Source organism: Agelaius phoeniceus, chromosome 35 (assembly GCF_051311805.1).
Source record: "Agelaius phoeniceus isolate bAgePho1 chromosome 35, bAgePho1.hap1, whole genome shotgun sequence".
NCBI classification, from domain to species: Eukaryota; Metazoa; Chordata; class Aves; order Passeriformes; family Icteridae; genus Agelaius; species Agelaius phoeniceus.
Window position 1 is genome coordinate 3,637,748 of NC_135299.1, and position 19,117 is coordinate 3,656,864.

Genomic DNA, 19,117 nt, shown 5'->3' on the forward strand with positions numbered 1-19,117 from the left:
ACAGCTGTTCCCTGGCAATGTGCACAGCCTCTCTGCGCTGCCACAAGACCCTTCCTCCCAACAGAGAGTGGCCCAGCTCCCCCCTCACCTCTGTCTGAGGCTGAGCCATGCTCACAAGGGAAGTGAGTTAGGGGAACTCCCACCTTTATCATCAACAAATCTAATGGGTGTGGCACTCACGGGGAATAATTTCTAATTATTGAGAAAATTTATTCGGTTTTATTTCTCATGGAACTGGCCTGCATTTAATTTTTCTAAAGAGTATTGAGTTAGCAAGTCTGAAGGTAAAGGTGGAAGGCTCCAATGATAAGAGGGGAAAAAAGATTCTTTCTTAAGGCTGGCCTGTGAATCCACTGGAAAAACCCACACTAGCTGTGACTGCTTGTTCTGCAAACCACAAAAACCTTCCCACAAGCAGGCAGGCCTTATTGGTGTTTCTAGTGCACCGTAATACCATCCTCAGGGTTGGGCCCAACCAGTGAGCAGAGGAAGAATGGGAAATTTATCTGTAGTGAGACCTAACGTTGATGGCAAAGAAAGCAACAGGACTTGCATCTCATGACCATGTCCAATCTGTGGTCAGCTGTGGCCACAGTCCTTGTCCTGGCTGACAGTATGAGTTATTTTGCCACTGTCAAAAAGGAGAAAGCAGAGTAAACTAATGATAGAATGTTGTGATGCCTCAGGGCATCCTTGCAGGATCATCTGTAGCTGTCAGCCACCTACTCTGACACAGAGCCAGCACTGACCACCACAGACCAGTTTTCTCTGAAATCTGGTGGGATTTGTTTTCCATTTGGCTTCAGCCTGTCAGCTCCTTTCTATCCTCACCTTTTCCTTCAGGGGTCTTTCCTTTTCTGGTAAAATCCATGTTTGAACCTGTGCCTCTGCCTGTCAGAAGTGCCTGGGTTGGAATTTGGGAACGCTCTCAGAGCAGTCAGTGCTGGGAGCTTGGGCCCAGCCTTTGAACAAGGCCGGGTAACTCCAATCGCCAGCGCTCGGCACAGAGAGGCAGAGCCAGACGTGTCTGCTGCCACGTCAAGCCAGGGGCCGTGTCAAGCACAACCTGCACTGCCCCAGCGTGGGGCTGCCCCTTTGTGACACGCTCACCATGGTTCTCTCATTTCCATGGCTGCAAAACACCAGCCAAACTCCATCCCCTTCCATTCCCTTCCCAAGGGCAGCCAGCCCTAAGCCCAGCCTGGCCAGGCCTGAGGCTTTCACACTGTCTAGGATATAGACCCTTTCCAAAGCTACTTTTCAAGGCCTTTATTTCTGTAATTCCCACTCAGTTCTGGGTTGCAGCTTGTTGGTGGGGGATTTTGTTTATTTGTCTTCACATCAAACCAAGTGGTGGGACACAAACAATGGCACCAGGAGGTGGAAGTTAAAGAAGCTTTGCACTCCCCAGTAGATGACCCCATAATTCAACTGGCCAATAGCTGTAGGGAACAAAGTGACCATCCAAACGTTCCACTTTTGCTCTGCTTCATTGTTCCATGGCTTTATTCCCTGCTTTCTTTATTGCAGAGACACCCAAGCCCAACATAGACATGATCTGCCTCAAAATATTTCTGATCTTGGCAGTTCCTGACAATTCCAAATTTCTTAACAGAAACATCACAATAGGCAGGTCATTCTGAAATACACTCCAACAGAAAAGATAAAACTAATCATGCTTGATTTGGGAGAACTAAGCCTGAGCCATGGGACCCGTGGGTCTGATCCCCTTTTCTGCATCCACAAAATCATTTCTTCAAGTCTTATCTCTCCTATCTATTGAAAGAAGCTTTGCACTTTGCATTAGATGCCCCCAGTATTCAGTGGGCTGATATGATCAGTGTATCTGTAGGGTGTAAATTTGCCATGCAGAGTTCTCCTTTGTTGCTCAGGGGATTTATTCCTGCTTTCTTTCCTGCAGACAGACCCAAAACCAACATTACAACACCTGCCTAAAAGCAATTCTCATTTGGACTGTCCCTGAAAATTCAAACCTACCCTCAGAGCATTTCTCTGTCCCCAGGGACAGGCTCCAAGGCTGGGCTCTCACCTGCACGGAATGAAGAAGAGCTGCTGCCCTTGCCAGCGGCTCCAGGGTCTCACCATCAGCGCTTTGAATGCAGCTTTTGTACACACTCTGCCTCTCTGAGCCCAGCAGCATTCCCGGGCATCAGCAGTGCTGCTGCAGGCCAACATCCTCTAGGCACAGCTGCAGCAAGGAGATTGCAACAAGGCCTGGCTGCAGGAGTCTCCAGCCTGCAGCAGCCCTTCCCCTGTGGTGGAATGATCGTGCGCTGCCATGGGGGGGCAAAGGGGCTGAGGGGCTCTTTGCAGATGAGGGTCTCCTCCATGTGCTGCTGCTCGCTGGGCTGATACAGCTGCTGGTGCCCTCCCCCACAGCTGTACCAGGAGCCTGCCTGGGAAAATAACACTGCCAGTGCCAGTGCCAGCCACCCATCCCTGCCATGGCCCTGCCCACAGAGCGTCCTGCCCACCAAACTGCTCCAGTCAGGTGATGTCAGACACCATCAAAATACATTCAAACAACGTATTTTCCACATTCTGGCAAAATCATGGCCATACAGGCCACGTGCTGGAGGCAGACTGCTGTTGGAAGAATGGGGGAAGCCCCAGCAGCTGCTCTCCCCAGGCTGGATGGCCATGGCAGCAGAGGCAAGTCTCTCACCGTGCCCACTGCTCTGGGACCCAGTGCTTTGGACATGTTCCCACTGAACTCAGGCTTCTGCTACAGCAGCACCATGACTTCACACATTTGATAACAAAGAGTTGGAATGGCACACAGGATTCCCCAAGAGCTACCAAAAAAAAAAAAAAAAAAAAAAAAAAGAGGAGTAGGGGAGGAGGCAAGTAAGTGAGTTAAAATAGTTTGCTCCTTTTTAATACAAGCATACCTGGATTTAGGCAGGGACACTGGGATAATCATACTGGGGCCTGGTTTGTAAGCTTTGTTGTTGCAGTGTGATGCCATTTCCTGTTTCAGCTCCCAGGTGTGGCAATACCTTCTCCCTTCCCCTCCCCCTTGCCTCCTTGCTAAGTGCTGTCAGTCAATTTGTCAATTTTAACATTCCAGCAAGGCCGTTGTCTGGTTGGTGCAGTTCAAAAGAAGCCCCTCAGCCCTGGGGTCATTGGCTCGTCCAAGTGTCATTGTCCCCTGAGCCTTCCCCCCCTCCCACCTGGTTGGTGGCTCACCTACCCCTTCCCCTCCCCCTTTCCCCGGGTTTAAAAAGAGACAGGACCGTGCGGTTGGGATTCTGTGGAGCTGTTACCAAGATTCAGACATCTGTGACCCTGGAATAAACTCTGGATTAAACCCTCTGCAGAATCTATTTCCTTTTCCTCTTCACCTATCCTGGAGCCTTTCCATCAGAGGTAAACTGAGTTTTACCATGCCTGGACTTGTTCCGAGTGCCTAACTGCAACTTCCAGCCAGCCAAAGGTGTCTCTGAGGTGAAACACCACAGCTGCCGCCTTTGGCCCAGCAGCCAGGGTCAGACAAGCCCAGGCACATTCCACCCGGTAATATTGGGATAACATTCCAATACTTTGTCTCTAGCAATTCCCACCAGTCTGCAAGCATGTTTCAGCAGAAACGGGTAGATAAGACTTTACAGCACATGCAGGAGCAAGTCTGAGCAGGAACTCAAAGTACAAGACAAATACTCCCAAATCAACCACCCATGGGGAAAGGAAGAAAAGCAGATGAAACAAGTGCCATTGTGGCTGAATTGCCTGCATTTATCCCATGGTCAGACCTTTCTGTACAAAAGCACCTCAATTCAAACACACAGCTTAAGATCAAGGAATTCAAGTGTTTCGAGAGCATTTAAAGCCTGATTTCTATTACTTTCAAGGAAAGATAGATGCTAAATTCCTTAAAAACACAAATGTGGGTCTATTTGGGAGTGCATCCTTCAAAAGCAGGAATGGAAGTTTAGAATTGCAGAACTGTTTCCACTGGAAAAGACCTTCAAGATCATAGAGTCCTCCCAATAACCTGAGACCACTAACACTGCCAAGGTCACCACAAAAGCATATCCCAGGAAATGTCGTGGGATGGGACATCCTCCTTGTGTCCTTTGTCTCCCCAGGAGCCCCTTGGAAAGAGAAATGCCCACACAGGCTTTATCTGATTCCTTCTCAGCCAGCCTTTCCCTCACTCCCCGATCTCATTTGCTCCACAGGCTTCACCAGCTCGCTCAGCTCAGAGGAACTGTCAGAGGAGAAAACACTGTCTGGTGTGGGGCTGTCTGATCCCTGTCTCATCTTGATTCCATCTGCCCCGCTCCCTCTCCCATCAAAGAGACCGAAGGATCCCCCCAGCCCCATGGTTCTGCACCAGATCCCGGCCACACTCCTTGGTGGCCCCGGGGAGGCTCCAGAGCCCTCCCTGTGTGCGGGACAGCTGCTGCAGCACCGCTGCGCCTGTGTGCGAGCAGCGCCCAAGGAGCAGCTGCGCCAGTTCAGAGTCTGAAATGGAATCCTCAGTGCACACAATTGACAACTGGCATTTCAGGGCTGGCAGGAGAAGCTAAATCCATCTGCTCCCTGCCCTTTCTAGCCATGGCCATGCTGATGCAATTGGAAGAATTGCCCCTGCCCAGGAAGATCTCAGGTGCAAGAGAGGAGCAAAACCAGGTGTTTCTGAGGTGCTAGCTGCCAGTGCCTCAGGTTTTCCTTCCAAGTTCTAAGGGGTTTGGACTATTTTTACCATTTCATACTTTCTGTGCGTCCCTGTGAGCGAGTAAGAACCACAAACCCTCTCCGTCAAGGCCTTGAGGGACTGCCAAAGCAGAACTTGTTCGTGCTCTTTTCTCCTGGTGATTTTATAATCCCGTGCAGCCTCTGATAGCAAACCCGTGCTGTAGAGAAAAGATTGACATTGGAATCCTGGGGCACTTTCTGGGTGGGTGTTTGAATCTGCTTTTCCAGGCTGAGCACGGTGAGGCCGAGGCCTGGGGCCCTCCAGCCAGCGCCAGGAGCCCCCGGGGCAGCGGTGAGGGGCGGCCCTGAGGGGCGGCACAGGGGGCATTTCCCCCGAGCGGGCGGGCGGGCGAGCGGCGGGGAAAGGCGCCCTGGGCACAAGGGCAGGCACAAGGGCCCCGTCTCTATGCAGTGCGGGCGGCCCAGCGCCAATCACTGCTCCCGGAGCCGCTGCCAGGGCCGGGTCTCCTCCCCGCCGCTGACCCTGCACCTGCAGCGCTGCCTCCACCTCTGCCGGGCTCCCCGGCACGGACGGCAAGGACGTGGACACGCTGCAGCAGGGGCCCAGCAGGGACACCCAGATGGTGCCAGGGCTGCAGCTCCTCTCCTGCAAGGAAAGGCTGTCACAGCTCGGCTTCTTCAGCCTGGGAAAGAGATTTAGACTTGATCGAGCTGTGGTCTTCCAGTACCTGAGGGCTGTGACTGTGGTCACAAGGGTTTTCAGGATGAAGAAGAGACGAGAATGTTGACTCCATGATCAGAAGGCTTGATTTATTATTTTATGATATATGTTACATTAAGACTATACTAAAAGGCAATAGAAAGGAAAAGGTTTCTTCAGAAGCTAGCTAAGCTAAGAATAGAAAAGAATGAATAACAAAGATCTGTGTCTCAGACAGAGCAAGAGCCAGCTCTGCCATGAGTGGTCAGGAAATCCCAACATCCACAGGAGACCAATCACAGGTCTACCTGTTGCATTCCACAGCAGCAGATAACCATTGTTTACTTTTGGTTGCTGAAACTGCAGCTTCTCACAAGGAAAAATCCTAAGAAAAGATTTTTCATGAAAGATGTCTGCGACAGAGGGCAACCTGCAAGAAAGCTGGACAGGGACTTAGTACAAGGGCAGGCAAAGACAGGACAAGGGAGAATGGACTCAAATGGAGAGAGAGTCGGTTTAGGTAAGGGATTCAGAAAAAAGACTCTCCTGGAACAGGCTGCCCAGAGATGGTGTGCGTGTCCCATCCCTGACAGTGTTCAAGGCCAGGCTGCATGGAGCTCTAGACAAGTCGGTCTAGTGCAAGGGGTCCCCAGCCACAGCAGGGGGGTTGCAGCTATGGGATTTTTCAGATCCCTTCCAAGCCAAACCATGCCACAACTCCATGATTCTGGGATTCTTCCCCTCCTTATCCTCTGGCAGAAAAAGAAACTTGGCCTCAAGTTCCACACTGCAAACCATGTCTTTTGGTAGCCTGCAACTATGTCAACAGATGATGAAAAGAGATGACGTTACTGATACGATTTCCCTTTTCTACTTGAAAATTAAATGCTCTGCTCCTGTCCACTCTGGCAAAATTGTCAGAAGAGGAAATTCTTCCCCATGAAATGCTTCGTCTCATGCAAAGAAGAAAGAAGCCACAAGCCAACACTCTTCTTTATTGCTACATTGTTTTATTTGGTTACTTCTCTAATAGGAAGTACTTTGGGGTGTGATTTGTTTGTTTCTCTCTCTCGTTCCTCAGGGTGTGCGGCGGCTCCTCCGTTGGGTTCGTGGGGGCAATGGAGGAACGGCTGCGAGCTCCGGCGGCTCCGCAGCAGCAGCAGCGGCAGCAGCAGCAGCAGCGGCAGCAGCAGCAGCAGTGGCAGCATTAGCAGCGCTTCTCTCGATCGGTTTTCCGCTCGACTTTTCACTTGCTCCCCATCCCCTTCTCCCTCTCACACTCACTCTACTCCCATCCCGTCCCATCCCATGCCGTCCGTATTCCGCCTCTCCCAGCCCGGCTGATGCCGCGTCCTGCAAGGTGCCCCTCGGCAGGGCCGCCCCGTGCCCGCCCCTGCCCGGCCCGCTGTTGTTCCGCCTCAGCCAGGTTCTCTCCATCCTGGCTGTGGCGCTGCTGGAAGAGCCGCTCGCTCTGGTCCTGGCGGAGCAGCATGTTTTTTGGCTGCACCTGGTGAGGGCCCCGGCCCTGAACGAAGCCCCTGCCACGGTTCCGCCTGCAGCCGCCCCGCTGCCGCCTGGCTCCCACCCCATGGCCGACAGCGTGGCCGGCAGCTTCCCTGCTCCGAGCTCCGCCACTCGCCAGCTCGGCCGCCAGCCCCGAGCCGCCGCAGCCCGGGGCGGCTCAGCAAGCAGCAGCGCGCCGGGCGGGTGGGTGCCCCGGGCAGAAGAACGGGAGCGCAGTGCCGCCCGCACGGGCGGAGAGGCCTCCCCTAGAGCAGCTCTACCTGGAGGGCCCGCTGCTGGGCACCAGCGGCTGCAGCAGCGTTTACTCCAGGACCCAGCTCACCGATGGCACCCCAGTAAGAGACGGGGCCGGGTCAGAGAGTGGTGGCGGGTGGTGGGCAACGAGCTCAGCCCGCCGCTCGCCTTGGCTCGCAGGCAGCCAGCAAGTATCCCAGGAGCGCATTTCAGAGTGGGCGCGGCTGGTGAGTGAGCGGGGCCAGCGGGAGGAGCTGGCGGGGCGTGCCGGGCAGGACTGAGGCAAGGCCTGGCAGGGCAGCAGCTGGAACGTTGTGAGGGGAGTGAGCGTGGAGTGAGCGGGGGCCGCGCAGCACCCCGGGCCGGGCCATGGCGAGCCACGGCGGGGCCGGGCAGGGGCTGCCTGAGGCATGGCGCAACATCGGCCCCACTGACGGCATTGCAGTCCCCCCCGCAGCGCAACGGCGCCCTTGTGCCCCTGGAGCTGGCGCTGCTATGGATGGTGTTGTGGCCTGGCTTCCACGGCATCGTGCAGTTCCTGGACTGGTTCGAGGTGCCCGAGGGCTTCGCGCTGGTCATGGAGCGTCTGCAGCGCTGTCAGGACCTCTGGTACTTCCTGCACGAGCGGCGGTTCCTGACGGAGCCCGTGGGGCGGGGGCTGTTCCGCCAGGTGCTGGAGGCCATGGGGCACTGCAGCAGCCGCAGCGTCCTGCACAGCCACATCAAGGCCGAGAACGTCCTCGTCAACCTGGCCATGGGTGAGGCGAAGCTCATCGACTTCGGGTGCGGCACGATCCTCCAGGACATGTTCTACACCCGGATGTCAGGTGAGCCCGAAGCTGGCTCCCAGACAGGTAGCAGAGGTTCCCCTTTTGGCTGGCAGAGGGGCAAGAGGGAGGGAAGGAAGGAGGGGGAATCCTTCTTCAGCCAGCTGCAGCCAAGTTGCTTTTTGGCAGGGCAGGGGCTGGCTGTTGTGGAATGGGAGCTGGCTGGGAGGGAGGGAGCAGCATGGGCCTGATGAGCTGCACCCGTGTCCCATAGGAACACTGGAGTACAGCCCACCGGAGTGGATCCTCTTTGGCTGCTACCATTGTGAGATGCAAAGCTGTGTTTTGTGTCAGGTACAAACAGGCGAAGTGTGTACTTGCGAATGCGAAATGTGTGGACATCGACAATGGGATAGTTGCGAATTCTAATAATAATTGAGGAAAATAAAGCGTAGAAAAAGGCCTTTGAACCTATATTTTGTTTGCAATTAACCCTGGTTGATTTAGGAGCTTTGGAATTAAGGTGTTAAGGATGTTGCTTTTTGCTTGCATTTAATTCATAAAAAAGCTCTGCAATAATAACCTTTTGAAGTATAATTTTAGAATATTGCTTGTATCCTTGAAACTATAGCTTTGGAATATATATATAGGAAATATGCTTATCTCACACCTTATGGAAGCAGAGAAAAACAGTTTGAGAAAGGAAGATGACCATCACCTCAAGGATTTATGGTTTCAACCAAAGGGAAGCTGGACATCACTGTTGTTAGATTTATAGTCTCTGCAATTAAAAGGTGGACCCACATCTGGGGAGCTGGACTCCACCACATGGAATTCGTCTTTCTTCTTTCGGAAACGGGACCATCACCATCTGGGGATACTCCTTTGAAAATACATCCTGAGAGATTCAAATCACAATAGTGTATAGAATTGTGATGTAGTAATTTGGAATAAAAATTGCTGATGAGTAAAAATTGGAAATAGAAACTGTTGAAAAAAACTGATGAGTACCCCTATAAATACCTGTAACCCTCAATTATCGGTGTGCAGTTGGAGGGAAAACTTCCCCCACTGTACCCAGTGCTGTATTGCTCATACTTTACCATATTAAATAATAAATTGATTGCTGCTTGAATATTGGCCTAGTCAAACTTCTTATTCATAACAAAACTTTGTTCCTTTAGCCTGGCTGCAGAGACCCCCAGGGCATTTTCTGCACCCAGTCCCAGCCCCCAGCGCTTGCTGAAGGCGCTCCCTGAAAATGTCCTGGAGCTGCCAGGGCCCTGTCCTTGCTGTCACCTGCTGGGGCTGGCCACGGACAGAGCTCCTGGACTTGCATTTCCAGCTGCTGTGCAGCCAAAGCCGAGGGATCTGCAGCTGCCTGAATGCAACAACTGCAATAGGATGCCCTCTCCAGGGGGAAATCTCCCCCTCCTGTGCCAGCCCAAGGCAATGCTGAATATTCCTCCATTTTTTAGATCTTTTTAAATATTTACCTCAAATAGAAGAAGAAAGGTCTTAGCCAGGCCTGGTGTCTTCTCCCAGCGAGTCATTTCAAACCATGAAGACATAACAGAGGAATATTGACCAATATGACCTCATTTTCTCTACTGTTGGATATGCTGATATTTTTATTTAGCCTTACAAGATAAAAATTTATTAAATTCTTCCTGTGGAGAAACTGAGGCACAGGAGAAGACTGGGATTCATCTGCATAATTTGGGTGTCTGTTATTTATTCATCTTGATTTAATTATCATCATAAATTCAATTATCATCAATTAAATCAATCTAATCAACAAACTGAATAGAGTTTAGAGTGTGAATCGCTTGACAAAGTGCATGTCTGGTTTAGGGTGAAATAAATCACAGAATGGTTTGGGTTGGAAAAACCCTTCAAGATCATCCAGTTCTCTACAGCCTGAGTGTGATTCAGCTGCCTTGGCACTGAATTTACTGAAACTTTAGTCAACCAATCTATGCATTTACATATTGCTGGTCAACAGGACAGGGAGCCAAGAGGAGCCCCATTCCCTCCTACAGCCCACTGGACACTTTGGGACACCTAAAATAGCTCCAGGAACCAAAGACCAGGCCAACGAGGTGACTCCACACATCACTTCTGCAGCCAGGGCAGAGGGACCTGGGAGATCATCCAAATCATGGAATTGCAGAATTGCAAAGGTTGGAAAAGTGCTCCAAGTTCATCCAGTCCAACTGTCAACACCATTAAACCCTGTCCTCATCCACATCCCCTTTGAACACTTCCAGGGATGGTGACTCCACCACTACTCTGAGAAGCCTGTTCCAATGCTTGACAACGTAAACTAAAATTCCCAGATGTTAGTGCTCAGAGTAATTTCCCCAAGGTTAATTCTGATGCCTAAATATACTGAAAACACATCATCCAGCACTGGGGGTCACGAGCTGTTCACTGTGGCCTGGGATACTTGATGGGGCTCTGGAAAGAGAGGAAAACAGCTGGAAAAGGAATTGTCCAGCCCTTGGTCACTCATTACAGTAATGGATTGAGGAAGACCTCAAAAAGGAGAAAATGAGGCTCAGGGGAGACCTTATTGCTCTCTACAGCCACTGAAAGGAGGCTGAGTGAGGTCAGGGTTGGTTTCTTCTCCCAGGAAAGAAAAGCACATGGAGAAAGGGCCTCAATCTGTGACACAGCAGGTCCAGGTTGGATATTATGAAAGATTTCTTCACTGAAAGGATGGTTAAGCATTGGAATGGACTGCCCAGGGAAATAGTGGAGATAATCATCCCTCAAGTGCTCAAAAATGAGTAGACACTGCACTTGGTTTGGTGGATGTGGTGGGATTCAGTCAAAAATTGGACCTGATGATCTTGAAGGTCTTTTCCAACCTGAAGGATTCCATGAAAGCAGAACTGCTGCAAAGCCTCCAGCTCCCTGGCAGGCTGTGGCTCTGTGTGTGGCTGTCTGGGCTGCGAGCACGAGGCGTTGGATGTCTGTTTATTTGTATTATTTATTAAGCAAATTATTTCTATGCCCAGCATCTGGAAACACGCCATAAATAAAACACAGCAGAGTCTTAAATTTTGCTGCTATTTACAGGCAAATGTCCCTCAGCCCTCCCTGCACTGCCACAATAAACCTCTGTAAATAACATGCCCAGCTTGCTGTCAGTGCCAAAAGACATTGCAGAGCAAATCCAGCCTCCTGCCATCTTCTGGAGGAGAATTGGCAGGAGTCACGGACACCAAAAATGCAGCTCTGCACCTCCAGGAGAAACTGCCTAATGAGTGTGGAGCACAGGAAGAGCAGATCCTCTCACATTTGGGGGTTGCCACATGATCTCTAAAGACAATTCTATCTCCAGCTGTCTTCCAAATGGCTTTGAGCAAGGCTCCAAGAGGGAATTTTTTAGGTAGGGGCATTTCCCTAAGGAACTAAAATCTGTCATGACATGCAGCACAAAATATAAATCCACACACTGGGTCAGGCTGGGCTCCAAGTTCAGCCTAAAGTCCAGACTCTTCCACTCTTCACCAGCATTGAAGATTCGATTATGGAGAGATGGCTCTGATTGAATTAAGGTGCCAAGGAGATCATCTACCAAAGTCAAAACCAGGGATTTTATTTAACAATAAATGTGGGGTAGAGAAATTGAAGCAGATTGGAAACAGGAGAGTGAGAAGGAAAGAGAGGGAAAAGTGAGGGTGGGGTGGATTGGGGAAGAGATCAAACAGTGGACAGTACAAGACTCTTGTCTTCAGCAGTGTCCCATCAGTCCCTCCTCACCCTGTGCTTCTCTGCACTGGGGTCCCGGTGGTTCTTGTGGAGGTGAGGACCCCAGGCCATCCATCCAGGGTTTACACCTTTCTCCACTCTATTTTAAGGGCACCCAGGGAGGCACTTTCCTAGTTGCCCTGTGAAAGGAGAGTGGGTTTGCCTTCATTTACCTGCAATGCTGAGGCCCAAGGAGCATTTCTCAGCTCCCAAACCCCCCTCCCTGGGGGCAGGGTGGGGATGCACCCCCACAATGCAGCCCGGGCCTAAAGTCAGCTTCTGTGGAGTGCACGAGGCAGCGCTGTCATCCTTCCTCAGCCGGCTCTGCCTGACCAGGCTGCCTTGCTGTTGGCTTGGGGTTGAGGGGCTGGGGCCAGCAGCAGGACCTACCTTTGGCAAGTGTTTGCCTTGGCCACCACCCACCCATCCATGGGTGTGTGCCCAGGGTTGGTCTGTCCCTGCTGCCGGCGGCTCTGGGACCGGCCGCTGCCCCCGGGAGCTGGGCGTGCTCAGGGGAGCCGGCGTCTCTGGGCATCGTCCTAGTGCGGGCCCCGGGCTCACTGCTCTGGCTGCCCCCTGAGGCAGCTGAAGGAGAAAAGGCGGCGCAGAGCCCGCCAGGCCGTCCTGGCCATGGAGCGCCGTGGCCGCGGGGCCGGGGGCTGCGGGGCGGCTGCGCTGCCAGCGGGGCGGGCAGGAACGCTGCGTGCCAGGGGCTGGGCAGGCTCCGGGCAAGCTCCTGCCGGCGGCTCCTGCCCGCAGGGCTTTGCCTGGGCAGGGGCGGCCTGGGCACGGCCAGCCTCCATGCCTGCTTCTTCTGCCTCTTCCGCAGGGTCAACAGGCAGGGCACAACCCACAGACACATTGGGGTCTTTGAGCAAAGCCCTGTGGAGAGGCTTGCTGTGCCCCTGGTCGCTGAGGTCACTGTCTGGAGACGTAGGCACTGGCTCTAACTCTCGGTCTCGCAGTGGGAGTGACAATGGGCTCTCTACCTCTCTGTCCCTCTCTCTTGCCACTTCTTGCTCCCCCTTCTCCAGGAGCTCTTTCAGCAGTTTCCAGGCACGGTGAGTCCTCAGAGTCAGAGCACAAGTCTGCAAACAGCTCAGGAGACACAAGCAGTGAGCAGTTTTGTGTCTCTGCTGTGACATCTCTGGTCACACAGCAAGAGCTGAGTGGCACCAAGGGGTCTACAGCTGGTTGGTTCCAGGGTGGCACCTGATGGATCCCTGAGGTCATAGCTGGACATCATGGGGCTTTCTTCATTGCTTATGGAAGAGGAGGTGTCTCCAAAGAACTCTGTATGCCTTTTCTCTTCCTCCAGCTTCTCCAGCTCCTCTCTCTTTTCTCTCCTAAGTTGTAGCAAATCCTCAGGCCCCATGCACAGCTGCTTGTGAAGCGCAGCATGCTTGGCTGGCCGACCAGTTGCCCTTTGCTCACAGGGGTCTTCAGAGAACGGAGAAGCTGAGAAGCCTGAGCTTTCCTCAGGCTCTGATGTGAGGAAGAGCTTGCTGTGGCCCTTGTCACAGGGATCTCCAGCCAGGGCAGAAGCTTCTGCCTCTACCTCATTCTCCTTCAAGAACAGGGCAAGGCACAAACTCTGCAGGTCACTGTCCCACTGTGCTGCAGCCTGTGCTTCTGGGAGCTCTTCCTCCTCTCGCTTTTGCTCCAGCCCCTTGACAGGAGTGTCCCAGGGCTGCGAGTTTCCAGAGACAGAGCTCTGCTCTGCCAACTGGGCAGGGGAAGGGAGCTCAGAGCACTTTCCTGCCTCTTCTGTGGAGCCTTTGGTTGAGCTGGAAGCACTGGGCAGCTCCTGGGGCTCTGCATCCACCTCTTGGTGGGCACTTGACTGTTTGTGACTGCAGGTGGACATGACAGACTTGTCTTCTGACAGGTGTGGGCTGAGGCCTCCAAAAAGGTCTTTGTAGGTGTGGCCACCATGCCCTTCCTGCACCTCAATGCCCCCCTCTTTCGCAGAGCGCCCCAGGTGCTTCCAGGCTGGCCGGGCCCCAGTGCGGAGCGGCGCGCCACGTGCAGGTGTCACGGGGGGCAGGCGGTGGCCCTGCCTTGCCCCTGACCCCTGCCAGAGCCCTTCCGTTCTGCTCCCCAGGGAAGGCGTTCCCTGGGCTCTGCCTGCAGCCAGAGTGCTCCATGGAGAAGGTGGCACACACTCTGGCTGGCCCCGGGCCATGGGGCCCACAGCACAGGCTGTGCCTCTGGGAGAGGATCCAGAGGCTGCTGCTGCAGGTGCTGCTGGCAGAGGGGCCAGCTTGGCACTGTCAGTGGACACCCTGGACATTTGACCACTGAGCCGGCCTGGAGGTGCCAGTGTCACCTTAGGGTCGTGGAGAGGTGGCAAGTCCGACACGGACAATCTCTGTGGCCCTGTGACACGGCTGTGGGGCACTGAGCGCCTGCCCTCCTGGCTGCCCCTGTGTGTGCAGGACCAGGTGGGGCTCCGTGACCGGATGGGTTTGGGTAACAGAGTGGGCCCAGGAATGGGCGTGATGGTCATCCAGGTGACCTGAGGAGCTGCCTGTGGCTGCTTGTGGGTCACCTGTGGGAAGCAGGAGGAGGCACAGGATGGAGCTGGCTGTGTGGGCACGGTGTTCCCCATCAGGCCCGGGCCTGGCCCCAAGGCAGGTGCTGGCCACAGCAGCCAGGCCGGGCCGGGTTCCCAGCTGGGCTCGCTGCCTCTGGGCATTGCTGTGCCTGGGCCATCCCAGTGCTGTCCCCTCCGCAGAGCATGGCCTGGTGCCAGGCCTGGCTGTCTCTGCCCCAGGGCTTCCCCCAGGTCCCACTGCAGGCTCTCCCTCCATCCCTGTCCCTCACCTGTTGCCGCTGGTACAGCAGTGGCTGCCCCTCATGGGGCTGGCCATGGGCATTCACCTCCTCCTTCTTCCACATTGTGGTGAACACTGGCCACAACCGCCCAGGGGAGCTGCTGCCTCCAGAGAAGCTGCTGCCTCCTCAGAGAGCTGCTTTCCTGGGCGTGGCCACTGCAGGGATTGGCAGCCCCAAGGCCCATGGCATGCACCCGGGTCACAATGGCCTCTGGGCCCAATGTCACCGCGGGTCACAAAGGCCTGGTGGGCATGGCCGCCCTTTCTCCCTGAGGCCTGGAGATTTCCATGCTGATTCCCCTGGGCACAAAGGCCTTTTTAATGCCTTTGCCCCACAACTTTGCCAGCTCTTGTTCCTCTCTCAGTGTTCTGCAGCTCTGTCTTGTTCCACCATGTGTTCCTCCCTTAAACATCCCCAAGGAAGCCCTGAGCCAAAGTGCCAAAGGGCTTTTCCCACCCAGCCCACCCTGGGTCCCAGCCCTCAGGCCTGACCTCTCATAGAAAGATCATCAAAAGCTCCATTTGAACTCAATCTGATGGCTATTGTGAAAGGCTATAGAAAGTATGTTTTTAAAAAAAATATTAATAACAAAGGAGGGCCAAGGAAAATGTCCATTCATTATTTCATAGGGTGGGTGGGGAAGGGTGGAATTATGGTCAGGTATATGCCAGGGGCATCCTGGTATTCTGTGTCAGCCATAGTGTGGCCAGCAGGACCAGGGCTCTGATTGTCCCTCTGTGCTGGGCAGTGGTGAGGTCACACCTCATATCCTGTGCCCAGCTTTGAGTCTCTTTACCCTATGCCTACATTTAATAAACATTACCATCTCCTTGAGGGGTAAGAAACTCTTGTGTCTTTGTCATAACTATGTGGCATATTGCAGATTAGAGGTAAGGGTACAATTAATTGATAGGATTTCTCATTTATGGGTCAGAAATAGTAAAATTATGTAACATTACATGTGCTGAGTTTATTGTAGGTGGTTTACATGTTTGATAGATATAATTTGGTTTATCTTCTGACAGGGTATACAGGATGATTATATGTCGTGAAACGGCGGGAGAAATGCGACACACCATATGCGACGAATAGCAAATCCCGAAGTTTATTCAAACCCCACACATATTTATATTGGTGTTAATGAAGCTTATACATATTGCAAAAGCTGAGCTCATTATTGGTTAAAGCACACTTAGATCAACCACACCTACTTCTATCTTCTAACAATTATTTTGCTTCTATGTTTGCATTCTTCTAACTTTTCTACCTAAGATAACTACATTTTCTGGCAAGCAATTTTCTCCCCCGTCTTCCCGTTTCAGAGAAGGTCACTGTGACCTTTGTCAGTAATTGGACACTGGTTGCTCAGTTCCCAGCTTGTTTCCCCTATCCTTATCCATTGGTATCACATCGAAATGTCCTTTCTCAGCTAACCAATTATCCAAAAAGCTCTCTACAATTATAAGCAGTGAACACAATAAAGCCAAAACTAACAAAACTACAATTGGATGCAACATTAAATTCAAAATTCCAGTTGCTCTGGGTAGCCATCCAAAAATAGTTTCCCACCAGCAATGTTCTCTATTTTTCTTCCCTCTTTCCAGGACATGGTGCATCTTCTCTGCCTGACGATGGGTGGTAATGCGGGTTCTTGGACTCAGATCATCATATTGCAACAGTTTCTTGCCAATGCCAGATTCACTCCAGGCAATGAAACTTGACACAGTGTGCAGTTGGATTGTAGCAATTGCTGAGTTGTGAGGGAGCTGAATTGTTCAAGCTGCATCCCATCGTTTTGCTAAAACTACAGATATCGCTATTAGAGAGATCAGATGTCTCTCAGGTGGTGTTTTCTGTAAACATAGAATCACACCAAGTTCTCATACAGATACATCCATTTCCAGCATATGCAAGTACAGTCACTGGGGTTGCAACAGGATATTGACATTTTCTTAAAAGTCAAGGCAAATGTCAGTTGTTAATAGTATTATTTTCACAAATAAATCCTTGCTGCTCCTGTCCATCAGGCATCAACATCCACAGTTGGCCATTTGCTCCCATTTGGGGCTCACACTTGTATGTTCTAACAGATAGAGGACAGTTCCATTGGGATTTAATCAGCACTATAATTGGGTATAAGGCATAGAGTATTGTTAAAAGAAAAGCTGTGGCTTTACCATCAATGGGATAATAAGTGTCATTAACAAGATGTCACCAAGATTAGAAACACTTTCAAAGAGAGTGTGATAATCCCAAATTACCTTTTGTTTATCAGTGGTCAAGGTGCCCTCATTGCCTTTCCTTTTAATTGCTATTACAGCAGATTGCAACCACATCTGAGGAAGACATGTGGTGCATAGTGTAGAATTTAACTAAAGTTCTATTTATTATGATTTATGCTTATCGGTTGGCATAAATATAGTGAGGCTCCTCAGCATGTGATTCAAGCTGTGGTCAATGTGTATTTTGGGTTCTCTTTTGAGAACAATGAGCAATCCAGGAGATCATGTAAAAAGTCAACAACAAGGAATTTATTGAACAATAAATGGGCAGGAGACAGATAGAAAGGGATAGGAAACAGGAGTGAGAAGGAAAAAGGGGAAGATGGAGGATGGGGTGGGGAAGGAAAGAGTAGGGGTGCACAGGTGTGGGGAAGATCAGGACTGGGGTGGGGAAGAGATCAAACAGAGTACAAGACTCTTGGCTCCAGCAGTGTCCCATCTGTCCTTGGTGACCCTGGGCTTCTCTGCAATGGGGTCCCGGTTGTTCTTGTGGAGGTGGGGAAACAAGGTCATTCACCTGGGGTTAACATCTTTCTCTGGTCCATGTTGTGGGTATCCAGGGAACTGTTTTCCTCTTTGCCATGTGAAGAGAGAATGGGTTTGCCTTAATTTACCTGCAATGCTGAGGCCCAAGGAGCATTTCTAAGCTCCTAAACCATCCTCCCTGGGAGCAGGATGGGGCTGCACCCCCATAGTGCCACTTAGCAGGTGGGTTGTGTTGTGCTTGTTAGTCCACACAGGTGCTCAGAGGGGTTTTTCTTGGCTGCGGTGTGAGGTGGGGGCTTTAAAAGAGGCCTCTGGGGAGCAGGGTGACCTGGAGTGGGCAAACAGGGGCATGGCAGGGTAGTTTGTGGGCAAACAGGGGCAAGGCACGGCTCTGAGGGCGTGGCAGGGCAGTTTGTGGGCAAACAGGGGCGTGGCACGGCTCTGAGGGTGTGGCATGGTATTTGCGCAGCAGTTCACACCGGCAGGGTTGCGGGTTTCCAGGAGTCCCCTGTTCAAAAGGTTTGCTGTGTGTTGCTGTCGGTGTTTTTGTTGTTTGGTTCCAGAGTTGCTGTTAGTAATGGTCTTCACATGATCAAAACCCCTAGTTAGTGCAAATCTGTGTAACCAAATGGAACCCTCCAAAAAGGATGTGTCTGGACAGACTCATTCCTGTGCGGAGTGTTTGAGCTTCTCTGTGGTTTCAGGGGGGTTGAGGATGGAACTTGCCTGAGGTGTGAATAGGATGATCTTCTCACATTGGTGGCTGACCTTAGAGAGGAAGTTAAAAGACTAAGGAGTATCAGAAAAAGTGAAAGGGAAATAGATCAGTGGATTGCCCTTCCATCCTTGAGGGAGGCCCACCAAGGGTCAGAGGACTCCTCTGCCTTCCACTGTCAGGCAATAGAAGAACGCTTGGTAGATGAAGGGGACTGGAACTGGGTCCCTGCTTGAGGAAAGGGGCCCTTAATAATTATAGTATTAACAAAAAACTCCTTTTATCACTAAGTATTAATAAAAACTCCTCCCAATCCCCATCCCCTAGCCAGGTCCACTTCAGAATAGGTATGAGCCCTTGGATCTGGAGCATCAGCCAAATGATTTAGAAGAAAATTATCTGCCCAGTGAACATGCCAATTATGATTGATCTGCGAGAGGGATTGTCACCTCTAACATCCAAAAGGAAAGAAGGGTAATCATGGTGGGTGACTCCCTTCTGAGGGGAACAGAGGGCCCCATATGTCAACCAGACCCACTCCACAGAGCACAGAGAGGTCTGCTGCCTCCCTGGGGCCTGGATATGGGATATTACTGAGAGACTGCCTGGGGTGATTCAGCCCTCTGATTATTACCCACTGCTGATACTCCAGGCTGGCAGTGATGAGATTGAAAAGAGGAATGTCAGGACAATTAAAAGGGACTTGAGGGCGCTGGGACAAGTGGTTGATAGGACAGCGACACAGGAAGTCTTTTCCTCAGGCCCTTTGGTGGCTGAGAAAAACGGTGAAAGGAATAGGAGAGCTCACATTATTAACAAGTGGCTCAATGGTTGGTGTCATCAGCAGAATTTTGGATTCATTGATCACGAGGCAACTTTTACAGCACCTGCTCTACTGGAACCAGATGGGATCCATCTCTCTGTTAAAGGCAGAAGATTTTTTGCTCGTGAACTGGCAGAACTTCTTGAGAGGGCTTTAAATTAGGTTTGAAGGGGGAAGGAGATGCAGCTGGCAGTCTGGAAGCAGGCCCAAGGGTGGCAAGCCTGAGTTAGGGCTGAAATCAGCAGTCCAGCTGAGGTGCATGTATACCAGTGCATGCAGCATGGGTAACAAACAAGAAGAGCTGGA